Source organism: Lissotriton helveticus, chromosome 11 (assembly GCF_964261635.1).
Source record: "Lissotriton helveticus chromosome 11, aLisHel1.1, whole genome shotgun sequence".
NCBI lineage: Eukaryota > Metazoa > Chordata > Amphibia > Caudata > Salamandridae > Lissotriton > Lissotriton helveticus.
The window spans coordinates 1,164,834,304-1,164,852,751 of NC_136072.1; the positions used below are offsets into that span (position 1 = coordinate 1,164,834,304).

General features: G+C 43.6%; 1 pseudogene; it reads right to left on the reverse strand.

The window, feature by feature from the left end:
- Positions 1 to 1,546: 1,546 nt before the first annotated feature.
- LOC144790957 (telomere repeats-binding bouquet formation protein 2-like) overlaps positions 1,547 to 18,448 on the reverse strand; it is a 76,416-nt pseudogene continuing 59,514 nt past the window's right edge.

Genomic DNA, 18,448 nt, shown 5'->3' on the forward strand with positions numbered 1-18,448 from the left:
TTTTGTTTCCCACCATGTACTCTTCCTGTTGGAATACACTTTGGCCTTCCTGTTACCTCCTGTGTGGCTACCTCCTGATGTCTTCTTTTCATGATGTAGCTCTGGCAATGAATGGAGAAATGAAAGAATACAAATGGAGCTTCTGCTATCCACTAAATGCTGCTGGAGGATGAAACTGCTTGGGGACCTCAGAAGTACCATTCGCTTGCTTTACCCCAAATCTTACTTTTGGGATGTACTTTTGTGGTTTTTGCAGTCATTTTGCTCACATAACCTCTTACTCCTCACGCCCAACTGCTCAGCCTGAGAGCCTAGTGTATGCATCATCTGTGTCTAAATCATTTCCCTGGACGTTGCAGAAACCTTGAAACAGGAAATTGCTACTGTGATATCTTAGGGAAAAGCGTTGGATTCACCCACTATCGCCAATGATCTTACGCCAGTGCACACTATGAGCCCGATTCACAGAACTAACTTAAGACAAAATCCTAAACTTACTACTTTTGGTATTCACAAAAGTTAGGATTTTGTCTTAAGTTTGTCTTAAGACAGACTTAAGACAGACTTAAGTTAGGATTTTGTCTTAAGTCTGTCTTAAGTTTGTCTTAAGACAAACTTAAGACAAAATCTTAACTTCTGTGAATACCAAAAGTAGTAAGTTTAGGAGTTTGTCTTAAGTTAGTTCTGTGAATCAGCCCCTATTTTCCTGCTATAATGGCTATATGTGCATTTTGAAGACCATTGCTAACATCCTGCTGTCCACCGTGTGCTGCTATATTTTATTCAACAAAATTGTAGCCAACAAAATGTTTCTGATTTAAGGTCATTTGATTTGGGCAAACACACATAGCAGCCATATTCTTTTTTATTTTTCTCTCATCATTTATAAACTTGAGAAGAGCTATAGAAGACATAGGGCCCGATTCACAGAATGAACTTAAGACTCAATCCTAAACTTACTACTATTTTGGTATTCACAGAATGCACTTACTACTTTTGGCATTCACAGAATGAACTTACTACTTTTGGAATTCACAGAAGTTAGGATTTTGTCTTAGGTTTGTCTTAAGACAAACTTAAGATAGACTTAAGAAAGACTTAAGACAGACTTAAGACAGACTTAAGACAAAATCCTAACTTAAGTCTGTCTTAAGTCTGTCTTAAGTTTGTCTTAAGTCTGTCTTAAGTTTCCTAACTTCCGTGAATACCAAAAGTAGTAAATTCGTTCTGTGAATACCAAAAGTAGTAAGTGCATTCTGTGAATGCCAAAAGTAGTAAGTGCATTCTGTGAATACCAAAATAGTAGTAAGTTTAGGATTGAGTCTTAAGTTCATTCTGTGAATCGGGCCTGTAGTCAATACTGTCATGGATTTGTAGTGAGAATGTTTTTGTTCTATTTAGTTGTACCTTGTCTTGTGGACAACAGTGGCCACTTTACTTAATTTGCTCTTCTGTAATACATTGTTGGACTATGGTGACTACTTCATTTATGCAAAGGATTTTTTTTTTTTAATTGATGGTACAATGGGTTCACAAAATATTTTAATTAAAAAAACAACAGACACAATTTATGTTTAAGTATATCTTTTATGCCAGAGAAAGCATGGATTTCCTCTTGAATACGATATGCTATATATCCTGCTGTTCCTAGAGTGAAATCATGGAGCTCACTGGAATATCTGCTCAGTGAATCAACTATGATGTATTTTGTAACCATACTATTCACTGGATAGCTCTGAAGAGGGCAATATGCTAATCTGCCAAAAACTGGTATTCTTGAAACTGAAGTTTGTTCTTTGCAGAATCCTAGCCAGGTGTGCGGCATCAGTCATCAATAGTCTGTAATTATGAGGAAAGAGGCTGAATATAGCTCCAAAGTACAATTAGTCTTTCATTCTCTGTTTTCTTACACACTGGAAGGTGAGCTTTCTCAATTTTCCTGGAATACTGTCTCACATTTGTAATTTCACTTTCCGGTTTGATCAATGACTCGCTGTCCTGCTCCCTTATGAAACTGCCAATTTGTCTTCTAATTACTCAATGTATCTGGATGTGAAGCATCACTACTGAACAGGTAATCGGCATTAAGATGATTTGCAATTAATCCTCCCTCGTTCAGTCAAAGGAATTTATTAAGCTCACAAATCACCAAAAGGTCTCATGGTGCCTGCGAAGACTCCGTGCAAACTGACAATCTGATATGACGGCATTATTGATGGTCAAATAGCCAGGTTTTTAATTCCTTGTGGAAGAGCTTGTGATCAGAGATGGAGAGAATAGGAGACGAAAGCTTGTTCCAGAGGGCAGGTGCAAGAAAAGAAAAGGATTGACCGCCATTCCTTGCAGTGCGAATTTGTCACGGGTTGAGGAGATATTTAGTACTAGATCTAAGTGGTCTACTTGGATGATACCAACTAAGTTTCTTAGCTAAATAGCTTGACCCGGTTCCATACAAGCTCTTGTGAGAGAGACACAGGATTTTGAAACAACCTCGCTTCTTAACAGGGAGCCAGTGAAGAGTCCTCAAGCTAGGTCCTGATGGAGCTATTGATGGGAGGTCTAAAATCAGTCTAGCAGCGGTGTTCTGCAAGACTTAAAGTTGAGATTGGAGCTCCTCATTTACGGAAGCTATTAGGGCATTGCCATAGTCCATACAGCTTATAATAAGCTCCTGCACCAGCAGTTTTCCGGATTCAATAGGAATCAATTGAAAGATTTTGCGTAAAATTACGCAAGATGCTATAACAGACACCTATTACATGGTTTATATGATTTTTCATTGACAACTGATTGTCAATCATTATTCTGAGGTTCCGCACTACTTGTTTGGGAGATGGACATGGGCCTAGATTATGGGGCCATTAGTTACTGGACCAGTACTCATCGGCTTTCCCAAAAAGAATGATCTCCGTCTTGCTTCCATTAAGCTGTAAGTGATTGGTGCACATCCAGTTGTTGATATGGGTCATGCAATTTTTAAAACGGATAAATGTATCAAGACTAGAAGGACCTGGTGAAATTGATGTATATAGGTAGACTTCAAAGCAAATGTTTATATACTATGGGAGGAAAGCCAATATCCTAATGGAAAGGTTTACATTTTACTCTAGGAAGCAAGGGGAGTCCTTTGAAGACCATTTATCTGTGCTAATAGCCTTATCCACATGTGACTTTGAACACAATATTTATCAACAGGTAACGAATGACTAGATATTAATGAAAACAAACAGAACATTATGGGATAATGCTGATATAACATTGAATGCAGCAATAAAGTTAGCTAAAGGGGTAGAACATTGTGAATGGTTCATACAGCAAAGTAGACGTGATCATAAAGAACAGATCAATCCAATACCAAATAAAACATGAAAAGCAAAAATCAATATATAGGAAGGAAGGAAAAGCAATGGTATTCTAGCTTGCTATAGCTGTGGTAGTCAATCTCATCTACAACTCAAACCATTGACACCACCCTAAACTGTAAGCCGTCCTGTTCGCTCCTCCACTTGGCCCTTTGCATTGGCACTATGAGTTAATAGTTGTTGTATTCAATAACTTCCAGAATCTATACCCGTATTGTGTGAGATTTTACTGATGCAAGTTATCCATCTACCTCTACTTCTGTCTTTGAGTAATATTTTACCAGTCTATCTGACATGCTGTGCTCTGCACCACATTTTTATTTATGTTCCAAACAATTTTTGTACCTAATTCTGTGCATGGATATAACTATATGGTTACCACAGGTTCAATTGGCATACCTCTGGAAGACAATCCCCATATAGGGGGAACATATTTAAGGTGATTATTTGTGATCAGACCACTTTTTAATAGGGTCTTTTTATTGGATTCACTTTCTTCTCAGTTTCTTGTGATCCAAACAGGTGGACTTGTTTATTCTAGTAGATTCCCCACCTATGGGTGCCCCCACTAGTCCTCTCCTTGTGAACAACAGCAGTGACTCCGTTTCATTTACACCCTCCATTGTGGGAGGAATTTACGAGGTGGAAATACTGCCTCCCCTTTCACCACCACATGCCCCGCTGGACACATATTGTGCTCCTCCCTGAATTAACTTGCATTTTGTGCTATGCCCCAAGTGTCACACACAGGGTTCCATCCCTTCTCCCAGCATTCTTTGCTCCTGCACCACCCTCTGTGTGGGCATTCTAGTGTTTCTCTCCTTTACCTACATACATGTGATGCACCCCCCATGGAATGGTCCTGCACCCTCCTATTTACTTTCACTTTATGCACCCTCCTTTAGAATAGATGTATTTGCATACCAGACCTCGTCACCGTTGCTCTGAAGGAGGAATACTACCCCTACAGATAATGCTTTTCGCCTTGTTTTTATTTCCCTCTTATTATGGTGTGTTATTGACTCATTTCATATTTCCCTCCTTGTCTTTTGCATCCAGGTCTTCCCGAAGTGTGCACTGACTCTCCAGCCCTGCCCCCTGTCTCCTTTGCCCAGGCTGGACGTTAATCACCGCTGTGAGCAGAGGCATCCTCTCTCCTCCCTCATGTTCATATATATGTATGTGTATGTATGTGTATATATGTACAGCCAGTCAATACTCCTTCTTCATTCTGCACGAGCAGGCGTTTACAAGATTCTTTCATGAGTTTCTCTGCTTCCTTCCTTGCTCATTCGTGTCACTGCGTACACTCCTTTGACAAGACCTCACATCCTTATTAAGCCATTTTCCTTATGTGTTAATCCTTATTTAATCAACTCTTCCTTTTAGATTGCCCTGGAAGTGGAACTCACCTCACAGGCGCCCCTAATATGGCTTAATTTTGGGTCATATTATCAAGAAAGGGCGATACATTATCGTCGCTTTTATCGGCAGGAAACTGCCGCTAAAGCGGCGATAATGGGCTTGATAATATGCCATTGTGAATTTCCAAAGAAGCCCAGGTTCTGGTGTTAACCTGGGCTGCTATGGGAATTCACAAGTTTGCAAAACAACGGAGTCTGGTCCTGGGTCTAAGGGGCAGCTGGACCTAATATAACTGAAAAACAGAGAGATTGCTGGCCCTTACAATAATTATTCTCTCAAATTGTTGAGAATACAAACAAAGAGAAATCTTCTGTTTGTTAGGGTTACTTTATTTCAACCCATTTGTAATTTTGAATCATTTTTATATATTTTTTTCATGAGCGAGAAAAAACACTTTACACAAAAACATTTACAATATTTACAACTATCATACAACTGACATATATACAAATAAATCCACATTTATATACAAACTTCTTTGACATGAAAAAATGGCGATTGTATATCCACAAATAATTATTCTTTGTGAAAACTCAAACCACTATAGTGCCCAAAAAGGTCAAAAACAAGCAAGGCAACAAAAATTGGTTTTTACTCTTTCCAATTAGTTTAAAGTGATGAATAATCAACTAAAAAACTAGTGTATTATGGTGCCTGACGGCAAACAGGCACCATAATACACTAGTTTTTTAGTTGAATTAGTTGATTATTCATCACTTTAAACTAATTGGAAAGAGTAAAAACCAATTTTTGTTGCCTTGCTTGTTTTTGACCTTTTTGGGCACTATAGTGGTTTGAGTTTTCACAAAGAATAATTATTTGTGGATATACAATCGCCATTTTTTCATGTAAAAGAAGTTTGTATATAAATGTGGATTTATTTGTATATATGTCAGTTGTATGATAGTTGTAAATATTGTAAATGTTTTTGTGTAAAGTGTTTTTTCTCGCTCATGAAAAAAATATATAAAAATGATTCAAAATTACAAATGGGTTGAAATAAAGTAACCCTAACAAACAGAAGATTTCTCTTTGTTTGTATTCTCAACAATTTGAGAGAATAATGATTGTAAGGGCCAGCAATCTCTCTGTTTTTCAATGGGAATTCACAAGGGCATATTATCAAGCCCATTATCGCCGCTTTAGCCGCAGTTTCCTGCTGATAAAAGCGGCGATAATGTATTGCCCTTTCTTGATAATATGGCCCCTTGTTTTTCCAATATTTTTGGCAGAGTCGGTAACCTTGGTTAATAACTCACCCCCGTCTTTTAATGCAGAAATCTTTCCCCTTCCTTCTCACTCATTCCTCCGTCCTGATGATGACCTGTTGAATCATTGAAGGCTAAAACGTCGTCAACAATATTCAAATGAAAACCATCATTTATTATTATTCACTTGATGTAAGATGGTAAAATTATGTACTGTTACCCCCTAAGTAATCCACACAAATTCTCAAATTCTGCTTTCTTTTTTGCAGTTTTTCTTTTTTTGTTCACCACTTTGCACCACCCACATGACTTGACGTCAGCAGCTCCATCACTCAAGTCTACGGTGCAGCAATTGTGCCTCCCACTAGGGTTATCTATAGTCTCACCTCTTCTCAGGTCAGACCTACCTCAAAGCCTATAGGTTCAAGGAGTGATGTGGTGCCAATAATAGTTCTGATGGCAAACACTGCTGTAGTTCCAGGCATGTTGTGGGTGTCAGTGCAGCTCTGGACGTTAACACACTGGCTTTCAATCAATCAATCAATCAATCAATCAATCAATCAGGAGGTTTGTAAGCGCACTACTGACCCACTAGGGTCTCAAGGCGCTGAGGGGGGGGGGGGAATCCCCTGGTCTGTTAGCCTGAAGAGCCAGGTCCTGGGGGTACGAAAGTAAAAGACACACAATTGATGGACGGAATGCAGAACAAATCAAAACATTCGCCCCCAGTCAAGAGATCTGGGTTAAATCCGTCATTCTTTTGCTCACCGTGCCACCGCCGTTTAGACCTGGCCATATGCAAATCAGTCTTGACCCTGTGCCTCATGGGAAAAGTCCAGCCAAACTGCCAACCCAGGTACTCTTTGGACCAGAAACAAGCATCCTAGGACCTGTTTTGGGGTTTCACCCCTCATCAGCCCGGATAGCTTGATTCCAGTGGCACAGTGAGCCCAGGACCCACGTCTGGGCATGCCTGGCGCACTTAGGGCAAGAAAGCAAAAGACACACAATTGATGGACGGAATGGAGAACTTGCGGGCACAGCTTTAACATTATCATGGAGCAGAGTGAGCCTATTAGTTGTGGTTTGTTTTATCTGGTGGCAGGTTACCCGTGTAATATACAATAATTACTTTTTCAGGGACGAGCTTTGCCCTATCAACTCTCATCACAACAGATTGCCGCTTCCCCTCAAACATCGGCTGTCATCGGAGTGGGGCTTATTCTACATGGGTCTAACTCATGCAGTGACCAGTCTTTGCTCCATGGTGTCTGTCCCCAGTGTAAAGTTCACCAAAGAGCCCAACCTCTCCTCTCTGTGTTCCACTCAGCACAGTTTCAAATGTCTCCTCTTACCCACAGAGAACAGCTGCCTCCGATGCTCAAAGCTCCTCCTTTCAGCTTCTTCCACACTGTAAATGAGTCTCCTCCCAGTCAGCATCTTAACCTCCTTTCCATCTTTTCAATCTCAGTTCCTAAAGCCCCTAAGGACTTCCCTGGGCAACTACAAATACCTTTGGCAGATTCTGTTGTGATGGGGGAAGAGTGCCAATCCATGGATGTTTACCTGGAAGGGAATCCCTGGTGATCACCTTACATTTGGTTTCTGAGAGGGCGATCGGGTCGCCAGCAGCACAGTGGTCAGTATCCAGCTGTATGGGTAGCCTGTGACCAGCAGCCCAGCCCTTAGATACTGCTCTTTAGCTCTCTCTCTTGATACAACATCAGCTCTCGCATTATTCATCAGGACCAACCACAGACCTCATCTCACCATCCTTAAACTAGACCCATAAACTGTTACTCCATAGGAGGGCACCGTGTGCAGCAACCCCCGAAGGACCCCCATCCGTCTACATTGGCAATGTTCTTGTGAAGAGGAGAAGCTGCAGCAGCGAGCTGAAGGGGGATCAGGGTAAATGTGGATTCAGCAGCGTCTGCTGGTTGACACACATCTTTAATGTCAGCATCCCTCGGACCAAAATCTGTCCTGTGCCTACCAGTGGGCTCAATCCATGCCAGGGCCAAAATATAGTCCATGAGTTACACCATGGGTTGGAGCAATGGCTGCTCATAACTAGTTGGCTTTGATGGAAACTAAAATCCTTCAAACACTTACTCGCTTATTCACTCACTCATGCATTCACTTGCTTCCTCACTTATTACGTACTGACTCATGCCATGCTCATTCACTCACATATTTAATAACTCACTCACTTGCTCCATCACTCACTAATTCACTTACTCATTCACTCACTCATTTACACACTCACTCACCCTTTCCCTTGCTCACTCACTTGCCCCTTACTCACTAGCTCAGTGCATCACTCAGTCACTTGCACATTCACTCCCTCTCCCAACCATTTACTCACTTCTGTACTCACTCATGCTCACCTAATCACTCACTCATTCCCTAATTCTTTTAATAACTTAGTACCTCACTCCTTTATCTGCTCACTTGCACATTCACTCACTCACCAGTTTGCTTGATAGCTCACTTGCATCCTCACTCACTAACGCACCGCCTTACTCACTCACACAGTCACATACTCTATCACCTACTCACTCACGTGCCCCCTAGTTCTCTTACTAACTTCCTTTGCTTGCTCATTTCCTAACTTATGTATTGACTCACTCACTCACCTAGCCCCTCGAAGGCTTTATTCCTCACTCACCCACTCTATCTGTTGAAAAACATTCTTTGTGAGGGCAGACAGGACTGAAATTTGGTTCTCGGTTGAAATGCCCTTGAGATCCCACTGGAGGAAGAATGCCTGACACATTATCTTCCATACAAGTCCCTGTTCTGGGCTACTTTGCATCAATTTGCATATACTGGATACTTCAAGTCACTTTTAAATTCCCAGAGAGTAAATCCCGCGACACTTGTTCTTACAAAAGTAATATTCAGTAGCTGGCTCCCTCTGTGTATTATTTAGACATTCACTTTCTTGCTTGGAGTTGCTTTTCAGAATGTAAAATTGGTTTCTGTGTTATTCTAAAGCTTATGGCTGTTCCCCACAGGCTGGGGCGAGTGTGCTTTCAGCAGACAATATAAATGTAATAAAGCACTCTCTGAGGCTCCAGGAGTTATTATCCTGGATCTACAGCACCTGGGGGAGGCTCCCACTTTATCAGGATTGAACGCAGTGGCTGCAGATTTATTAGGATAAATATCGCAGAGACAAGGACCCGAGTGCACAGAATCAGAATAGCTGGGTCCCTCCAACGTAATATTAAGCACTGGCACAGCCAATAGGTCTGTGCTTTACAAGGCTGAGCTGCTAGCTTTGCCAATGCTTTTTAACTTTTGCATGCAGGTGCATGCACCAACGCGCATGGATGGCTGGTAAGGTGGCTGCAGATGTGCAAGGGAGCATCATGAAACATGGCCATGTGCACTGTGACACATGCACATACATGTATTATACTATTTGCTTGTGTATGCGTGGATGTATGACGTTACAGCGCATGCTATTACAACGCATGCCTTTACGACGCAAGTTTTACAACGCAAGTCGTTACAACGACTTGCATTGGGGGGCGCTGGATAGTGAATAGTTTAATTTACTATTCCAACTCCAGTCCCCGTGGATAGTAGGGAAGTTGTTGGATAGTAAATTAAAACTATTCCCTATCCTAGAGCGCCCCCCAGCGCAAGTCGTTGTAAAAGTTGCGTTGTAATGGTTGCGTCGTAAAGGTACTTCGTTGTAACAGTTGCGTTGTAAAGGATGTTTCCCGTATGCGTAGTAATGCATGGCGGCCATTTTTTATTTACGGATCTAATAAGTGAACACCAACAAAAAAATAAAGCTGCAGTCTGGTAGCACTTTGCAGTTGTCAGGTCCTTATAAAAAGGTAATTAACAAATTAAAACAGGTATATTTATCATGGAGTGTGGGGCAGGGACCTGGACATGGAGAGGTATTGAGAGCATTAAGGAGCTGGGAAGGGTAGGAAGAAGAGATAGAGTTAGGAGAGGGCAGAGTAACAAGCATGGAGAAGAAAGACCTGCACTTTCATGGACTGTTCACTGCAAAACAGAAAAGAGTCCCCTCAAGTCATCAGTGGAAGGATACAACTCATCCAGTTAGAACACAGTGATACGGATATCTTCAGGACTTGACAAACAAAGGAATAGAAGGGGAAAGCCATTGAATCAAGCGCAGACAACTGAAATGGATATCAAAAGTCATCCATTCATGAGCAACATATGACCCAAAGCCCACTCTAATCCAATTCTATGTTTCAGAATGAAGGTCTGCCGACACATAGCTAAATCTGTCTGTGGCTGGGACCAAAGAATAATGCTGCAAAGTTTTCTTGTAAATATCCGAGCAGGTTACTAGTGACACTTTCAAATGCAGCAAATTGAAGGCAATAGATATGCGAAAAGATTCTTTATTAATTCTTAAATATGTGTCTGCATCATATCTCACTGACATTAGTGCACACTATGGCGGTATTTGTGCCCCGAAATCCTCACAGGCAGACACATTACAGTGTGTGCTTGACCTTTTGCCAGAACAAGGGGCCCGATTCACAGAACTAACTTAAGACAAAATCCTAAACTTACTACTTTTGGTATTCACAGAAGTTAGGATTTTGTCTTTGTTTGTCTTAAGACAGACTTAAGACAGACTTAAGTTAGGATTTTGTCTTAAGTCTGTCTTAAGACAAAATCCTAACTTCTATGAATACCAAAAGTAGTAAGTTTAGGATTTTGTCTTAACTTAGTTCTGGGAATCGGGCCCATTGTTTCCTATTGAGTCATTTTAGGCTCCATTTTATTTAATCGAGCGTACAATCTTATTAGTCCCACTTGTACAGTATAAGGATTCTTGCTTTTTTTTCCTATCCACTCTGGGTGCATATTGTGTCCATCCAGTGTCCATTCTGAATAACGTAGATGAGACTGCACACCGCTTTAATGCCTATATGGGTGCAATTGTAGAATGGATGAGTAACAATAGCCTTATGTTGAACTCGGATAAAACAGAGGTTCTCCTTTTCGGCAAGAACACAGCTTCTTGGGGCTAATCCTGGTGGCTTCAGATGCTTGGCTCTCCTCCCACTCTGGTACCATCAGTCAGGAATTTGGCAATCATTTTAGATCCCAGTTTGTCTTTCAATGCACACATTAATAAACTCACCTATTCCTGCTTTTTTTTGTGGTGCACCTTAAGGAAAGTGCTCAGTTTTATCCCACATGAACTTCAGAAATCAGTGGTCACTGCCTTAGTTCTGCCTATATTTAGGCATTCGCCAACCTTCTCTAAAGAAAAGTTCCCCATGAGGATATGAGTGATGTTCAAGGCTTTATGTTTGGCACATAAGACTGTATGATCCAGTATATTTGCAAATAAATCTCTCCTGGTATATTCGTAGAAGAGCTCTGTTCTCTGCAAATTCTAGGACAGTTAATGTCTGCAAAATCCAAAGGAAGGGGTGGGGAGGTAGGAGCTTTATACATACCACATCTCAAATTTGGCATGGCTTACCTGACCAGCTTAGAGGTCAGCCTGACCTATCCAGTTTCAGGAAACATCTTAAAACCTGGTAATTCTCTTGTTCATTGTGATCAGTTATAGACCCTCTTCTGGTTAGTAAACTTTAGCTTCTTACCTCTCATACACTCATTTACACCCATGCATTCACAAGATTGCACACACACACATTCACAACACAAATTAATACATTTATACATATGTGCACACACACACACACACACACACACACACGCATGCACCAAGCATTCATAAAACACAAAACTTTCCTGCCCTGCAGCTCGCGGAGAGGAAATATTCCAAGTTCCAAGGACGTTTGAGAGTGCATCATTCTCTCATTGGCTGACCTTAGGTCAGCCTCTTGGGGAGGCAGCAGCCCCTACCTCGTTGTAGAGTGTGATAGGGTCAGTGAGACTGCTGGTCCCAATCCACTCTGTGCCACGGTGTCAGTGATTGACACTCAGCCGTGGGCACTTCAGGGCTTAAGACTGAAGAGGCCAGGTCTGAGGCAATCAGTGATGCTCTCCCTCATCATGAGAGGGAGGGCCTTGAGGCACTTTTGTAAGGCTGAGGAGGTCATGCCCACAGGTCTGTGAAATCCTCAGCCTGGTAAAGTTCAACCCGGGCCGCCAGTTGCCTGCGCAATTAGTGCATGTCTAGCTCCTAGCTACCTGACCTGAACAAGAAGAGTGCATGTAAGGCAGATCATTAATTAAAGCATTGCCAGGGACTGCCGCAATCGCAGCTCCTTCTAATGTTTTTTACGGTTTGGTGCAGGGCTCTGCCAACATAACGAAGCCCTGCACCAAAATATATCGTTTTAAAAAAAAAAAAAGGAAATCCCAAAGCGGGATTTTCTTTATGAAAATAAAAAAGATAATACCCTCCTCCCCAGGGAAGGGTAAAAAACTGAACAAAGTGGCTTCATCAACGCATGCCTGAGCAAAGCAAGTGCAACCACACTTACCTTTACCACACATATGCCTTGTGATAGGGGTGCTTTTTAGGGCTTGTGAGTGGCGGAATAGTTTCTTTTAGGGCTCAGGGGGAGTAGGGGGAGATTTGAGGGCTTGGAGAATTCAGGGACATTTTTAGGGCTTAAGGAGGGGCTGGTTTTCAGGAGGGAGGGAGGTCGTTTTAGATCTCATGGCAGGGAATAAGCGTCGTTTTTTGGCCAGAAAGCAGTTTTAAGGCTGGGGTAGAGGCCAGGAATTGGGTTAGTGTTCTGGGCTGGGGGGGGGGGGCTGTTTTAGGGCTCAGGGCAGGGAGGGCTGGGGTTGCGGTAGATTATTGCCCTAGGGGCATTTTAGGGCTCAGTGCGGGGGTCGAGGCAGAGGCAGCTGGGGTCAAGGTAGATTTTTGCCCTGGGGGGTTGTTTTAGGGCTCATGGCGGGGGGCAGGTGTCAGGATATGTAGGTAAGTTTTAACCACGCAATTGTCTTTGCCATACATGTCTTAACAACATATAGTTTGTTGTGAAAAGCTTGTGTAGTAAAAGCTTATGTGTGGTTAAGACTTGCATGGTTAAGAACGCATTAAACTGGCATGCATGGTAATGGACGTAGTTCCATCACAAAACCCCATGGGAGTCATCTCCCGTAGGGAGGGGGCACTCAGTGTTCCTTACAGTCCTTACCACCAGGGTTTGCCTGGCAGTGACAGAGAGTAAACAAGCATTGGCATGGCCAATAGGTCTCGCATCTTTTTTTTTTTAGAGAGTTTTATATAGCGCAAACTAGAACCGAACCGAATCAGTTATCAGAGCGCTTTACATAGCACCAGTTACGTTACATGAGGACACACTTTCATTTTAGGCACGGGGAGATTAAGTGATTTGCCCAGAATCACAGGGGGTTTTTGGCGTCGTTACCGAGACTCGAACCCAGATCCCCAGGTCCGAGATCGAGCGCCCTAGCCGTTAGGCCAACCCCTCTCCCTCTCGCATTTGTGACCTTAACCCCTCTCCCTCTCGCATTTGTGTCCTTAACCCCTCTCCCTCTCGCATTTGTGACCTTATAAGTATTTAGTTATGCAGCACAATATCCTTGGTGCAACAACATCAACTAATGCGTGGCTAAACACTTATAAGGTCCCAAAAGCAAGACCTATTGGCTATGCTAATCCTTGTTATTTTTTGTTCTTGGGGGAAACCGGGCTAGTGCCAGGAGGGTCAAGGGTGAGTGGCAGCGAGGTGAGGAGATGCCAGGAGGGACAAGGGTGACTGTCAGGCCATTGGGGTGAAGGGTGAGTGCCAGAGAGGTGAGGAGAGAGTGCCAGGGAGATGAGATGTAAGAGTCAGGAGGGTTAACGGTGAGTGCCAGGGAGGGGAAGGGTGAGTGTTGAGAAGGGGAAGTATGAGTGCCAGGGGTAAGGGGTAGCTGCCAGGCCAGGGGGTGAAGGGCTGGTGCCACGGAGGTGATGGTTGAGTGCCAGGTCAGAGGGATGTAGGGTGAGTGCCAGGGAGATAAAGGTTGAGTGCTATGGAGGTGAGATGTAAGAGTCAGGAGGGTCAAAGGTGAGTGCCAGGGAGGGGAAGGGTGAGTGCAAGGGGTGAAGGGTAACTGCCAGGCCAGGGGGATGAAGGGCTAGTGCCATGGAGGTGAAGGGTGAGTGCCAAGGGGGCGAGTAGTGAATGCCAAGAGGGACATGGGTGAGTGTCAGTGAGGTGAAGGATATGTGCCAGGTAGGGGAAGTATGAGTAACAGGAGGGTCGAGGGTGAGTGTCAGGGAGGTTACAGTTGAGTGTCACGGAGAGTCAATGCTGAGGGCCAGAGAGAGAGAAGGGTGAGGAGTGGCTGCCAGGCCTAAGGGGTGAAGGGTAAGTGCCAGGGAGGTGAGGGGTGAGTGACAGACTGCAAACAGTAGTAAGCTGGGGTCTAGAAGGACTTGGGTGGATGCAAGAACCTCTTTAAGCCGGGTGCCAAGTTACTCGTAACCTTAGTACAGGAGTGGGGTGCGCAGGAGAGAGTAACATCTTCAAACAAGAAACTATTCAAAATCCTGAAAACTCCACTTTATGGTTTTGCAACCTTATGTGGAAAATAATTAGCAAATAATGGGCTTACGTAGCAGACGTGCAGCTTGTTACAGCAACTTATTGAGATAAAGTTTGCATTGCAAATAAGCCAAAGCTAACACAATTTGAATTATTAACGGTAAGATTCACAATGAACTAGCAACAAGTTGAAAAAGCACCCCAGAATTGAACCGAGGATACAGAATAATAAAAATAGGGGCAATATTGATCTCCTTTTCACAGCTGACAGCCAAAAAAACAGGGGGGCAGATTTACATCCCCCTTGCGCATCTTTTACGCCGTCGTTTGCGTCACTTTTGTGACGCAGCAGTGGCGCAAAAGATGCGCCATGGTGCTGGGTATTTACAACGTGACGCATCTGGGAAATGAGTCACGTTGTAAAGCCCTGCGCCAGAAGGAGGCGTTCCTGCGAAGGGGGGGGTTGTTCCAGCTCAGGAAAGCCTCCTAAAAGTGGCTGAGTGAAATCTACAAGATTTCACTTAGTCACTTTTGGGCCCATGCTGCGTCAAACCCCTGTGCCTGCTTGAAGCACGATTTTGAGAATAGGGGCCCCCAGAGCATTGCTGGAGTTGCGTCGCTCCAGCAATGCGCCGCTTTTACGCTTTTACGGCACAGATGCGTGACGCATCTGTGCCGTTTTTGCCCCATGGTGCACCGCATTGTAAATGCGGCGCATCCATGGTGGCGGTGGCATGGCGCACAATAACTGGCGCATCCCTGGGGATGCGCCTGTTATTGTAAATCTGCCCCAGGGTGTTGTGGAGGACTTGGATTCTAGTGGAATCAGAATTTTTAAAAGAGTAAATTTTTCATATATTTTTTTTAACAACTCTTTTGAACACACTAGCGTATAGTCCCATGCGAGTGCCACTGCCCTTCTCCTAAGACACAATCTCTGTGAAACTAACCGATTAGAATAACTGTTTGCTGTTTAAAACTAAGTATTCTGGTTATTGCTTGAAGGAAGGATGAGAAACCTGGTTACCTTTGTCTGTACCACTGATATCTATGTGGATCGGAGAAAATGCATGGAGGGGTATGGTTGACAGGAGACGTGCAGGCTGCTTAAATATTGTAGAGATTGGATTGTGAAGCACTTAGAAACAAGAGTGACTACTGAATAAAGCTAGAAATGCAAACACTTTCACTTCGAACGCGGCCGTAAATCTGAAACTGATCGCGATCTTGCAAAAGAGAAACTGATCGCGCTACCTGGCTGAGAGGAGGCTGATTAGCAGTGAGTGGCTGGGGGGCAGGGTGTGTGTGGTTGTGTGTGGTTGTGGTTGTGTGTGTGGTTGTGGTTGTGTGTATGGTTGTGGTTGTGTGTGTGGTAGTGTGTGTGTGTGGTTGTGTGTGGTTGTGTGTGTGGTTGTGTGGTTGGTTGTGGTTGGTTGTGTGTGTGGTTGTGTTTGTGTGTGTGGTTGTTTGTGTGGTTGTTTGTGTGTGGTTGTGTGTGTGGTTGTGTGTGTGTGTGGTTGTGTGTGTGTGGTTGTGCCTGGGGTTGTGTGTGTGGTTGTATGTGTGGTTGTGTGTGTGGTTGTGTGTGTGGTTGTGTGTGTGTGTGTGTGTGGTTGTGTGTGTGGTTTTGTGCGTGGTTGTGTGTGTAGTTGTGTGTGATTGTGTGTGTGTATGGTTGTATTTGTGGTTGTGTGTGTGGTTGTGTGTGTGTGGTGTGTGTGGCTGTGTGTGTGGTTGGGGGTGAGTGTGTGGTTTTGTGTGGGGTTGTGTGTGTGGTTGTGTGTGTGGTTGTGTGTGTGGTTGTGTGTGTGTGGTTGTGTGTGTGGATGTGTGGTTTGGTGTGGTTGTGTGTGTGTGTGGTTGTGGTTGTGTGTGTGTGTGGTTGTGTGTGTGTGGTTGTGTGTTTGTGGTTGTGTGGTTTGGAGTGGTTGTGGTTGTATGTGTGGTTGTGTGTGGTTGTGGTTGTGTGTGTGGTTGTGTGTGTGTTTCTGGTTGTGTGTGTGTGTGGGTGTGTGTGTGTGTGTGTGGTTGTGGGTGCGGTTGTGTGTGTGTGGTTGTGTGTGTGGTTGTGTGTTTGTGATTGTGTGGTTGGGTGTGGCTGTGGTTGTATGTGTGTGTGGTTGTATGTGTGGCTGTGTGTGTGGTTGTGTGTGTGGTTGTGTGTGTATGTGGTTGTGTGTGTGGTTGTGTGGTTGTGATTGTGTGTGTGGTTGTGTGTGTGACAGTAAAACTAAAAGCATCTCAAAATAAAGGAACACAAACATCGAGTTTGGAGAAAGAGAAGGCACGCTGTAAGTCAAACAGGCGCAGCAAAGCATTGACACAATAACAAAACAAGATCACTTAGCGAAGACTGAGTGCTGATAATGGATACACACAGCCCATCATCTTACCAGTTCAATTGCAACCAATGTGCACTCAAACCTGCCCCCATATGGTAGAGATTGGTTTGTCAAGCACTAGGAAACAAGAGTGAATGCTGAATAAAACTAGAAACGTGAACACTTTCACAGCGATGCAGCCGTGAAAGTGAAACTGATGGTGAACGCGTGAAGGTGAAACTGATCGCGAACGCGCTGCCTGGCTGAGAGGAGGCTGATAGCCAGTGCGTGGCCGGGGGGCGGGGTGTGTGTGTGTGTGGTTGGGTGTGGTTGTGGTTGTGTGTGTGGCTGTGGTTGTGTGTGTGGCTGTGTGTGTGTGGTTTTGTGTGTGTGGTTGTGTGTGTGGTTGTGTGTGTGGTTGTGTGTGAGTGTGTGTGGTTGTGTGTGTGGGTGTGTGTGTGTGTGGTTGTGTGTGTTTATGTGTGTGTGGTTGTGTGTGTGTGGTTGTGTGTGTTTGTTTGGTTGTGTGTGGTTGTGTGTGTGTGTGTGAACACATGAAAGAGAGGAAAAGAGTGTGCAGGAGCAACATAGAACAAACATAACAGGAGTGATTGAAATGCTCTGAAGATCACAACCTCTTCCACGGGCCTCAATAAGATTTACTTCACAGTTTAATCATTTCAGAATTAATACATTTTCAATATTCATTATTTACAACAAAATCGTTGTTCTTTCTCATTTAATCCATGGCCTGAATTGCAAAATTGCATAGGCAATGCCCCTTTTAAGAGACCCCGCACTTTTTTCCTCCCACTTAATGCCCAGTAGACACACACTATCAATTTGACTATCTTACACACACAACACTCGACATCTCTTATCCTGTTTTTCGTACAAACTTGCATCCGGAAGTCTCTCGGCTTCCTGCACGCATACATGTTGTCAGTTTCCCACTGGCTGTGTTTTTCCACTCACACGTGCATTATTTCCCGAACCCCCTCTCATACATATAAACTGTCCTGATCTCTCAAACATTCCTAGTCTGTCTCACACACGTGGCCCCTGTCTGTTTCCCTCCTTTCTCACACATTCAAACAGTCCTCGTGGCACATCTCCCTCGCACTTGCCTCAGTTTTCACACTAGCCTGCCCTTTGCTCAGCGATAACAAGTAATACAGCCCTTTCCATGCTTTGGAGGATATTAAAAGAAAAAAAAAACAATCATTACCGCTGCTGAAGCAGCCGGGCTTCACCGTGTTTTCCGCGTGCCCTACAGTGGCCTCGGCTCTCTGCAGCTCGTACTCTTTGTTTTCTCAAACCAGGAACTGGTACACAAGAGACGAGATTACGCCCTTTTAGAAGTTTCTATAAGCAACCCTGTGTGATTTGCCCAGAATCACAGGATGATAGGCTGACCCGAGACTAAAAACCCATCTCCTAAATTGACAGCTCAAGTATTAAGCCACAAACCCAAACACAAGAGCGGAAGCATTTTCAATATTATATACAACTTGATACAAAAAACAACCATTGACGAAGCCAATAGTCTTGGCTTCTTGTAGGTGTAATATTACTTGTATTATATATCTGGATGCAATGTCAGAAGCAGCGAAATATCAGTAGGGTGGCACACT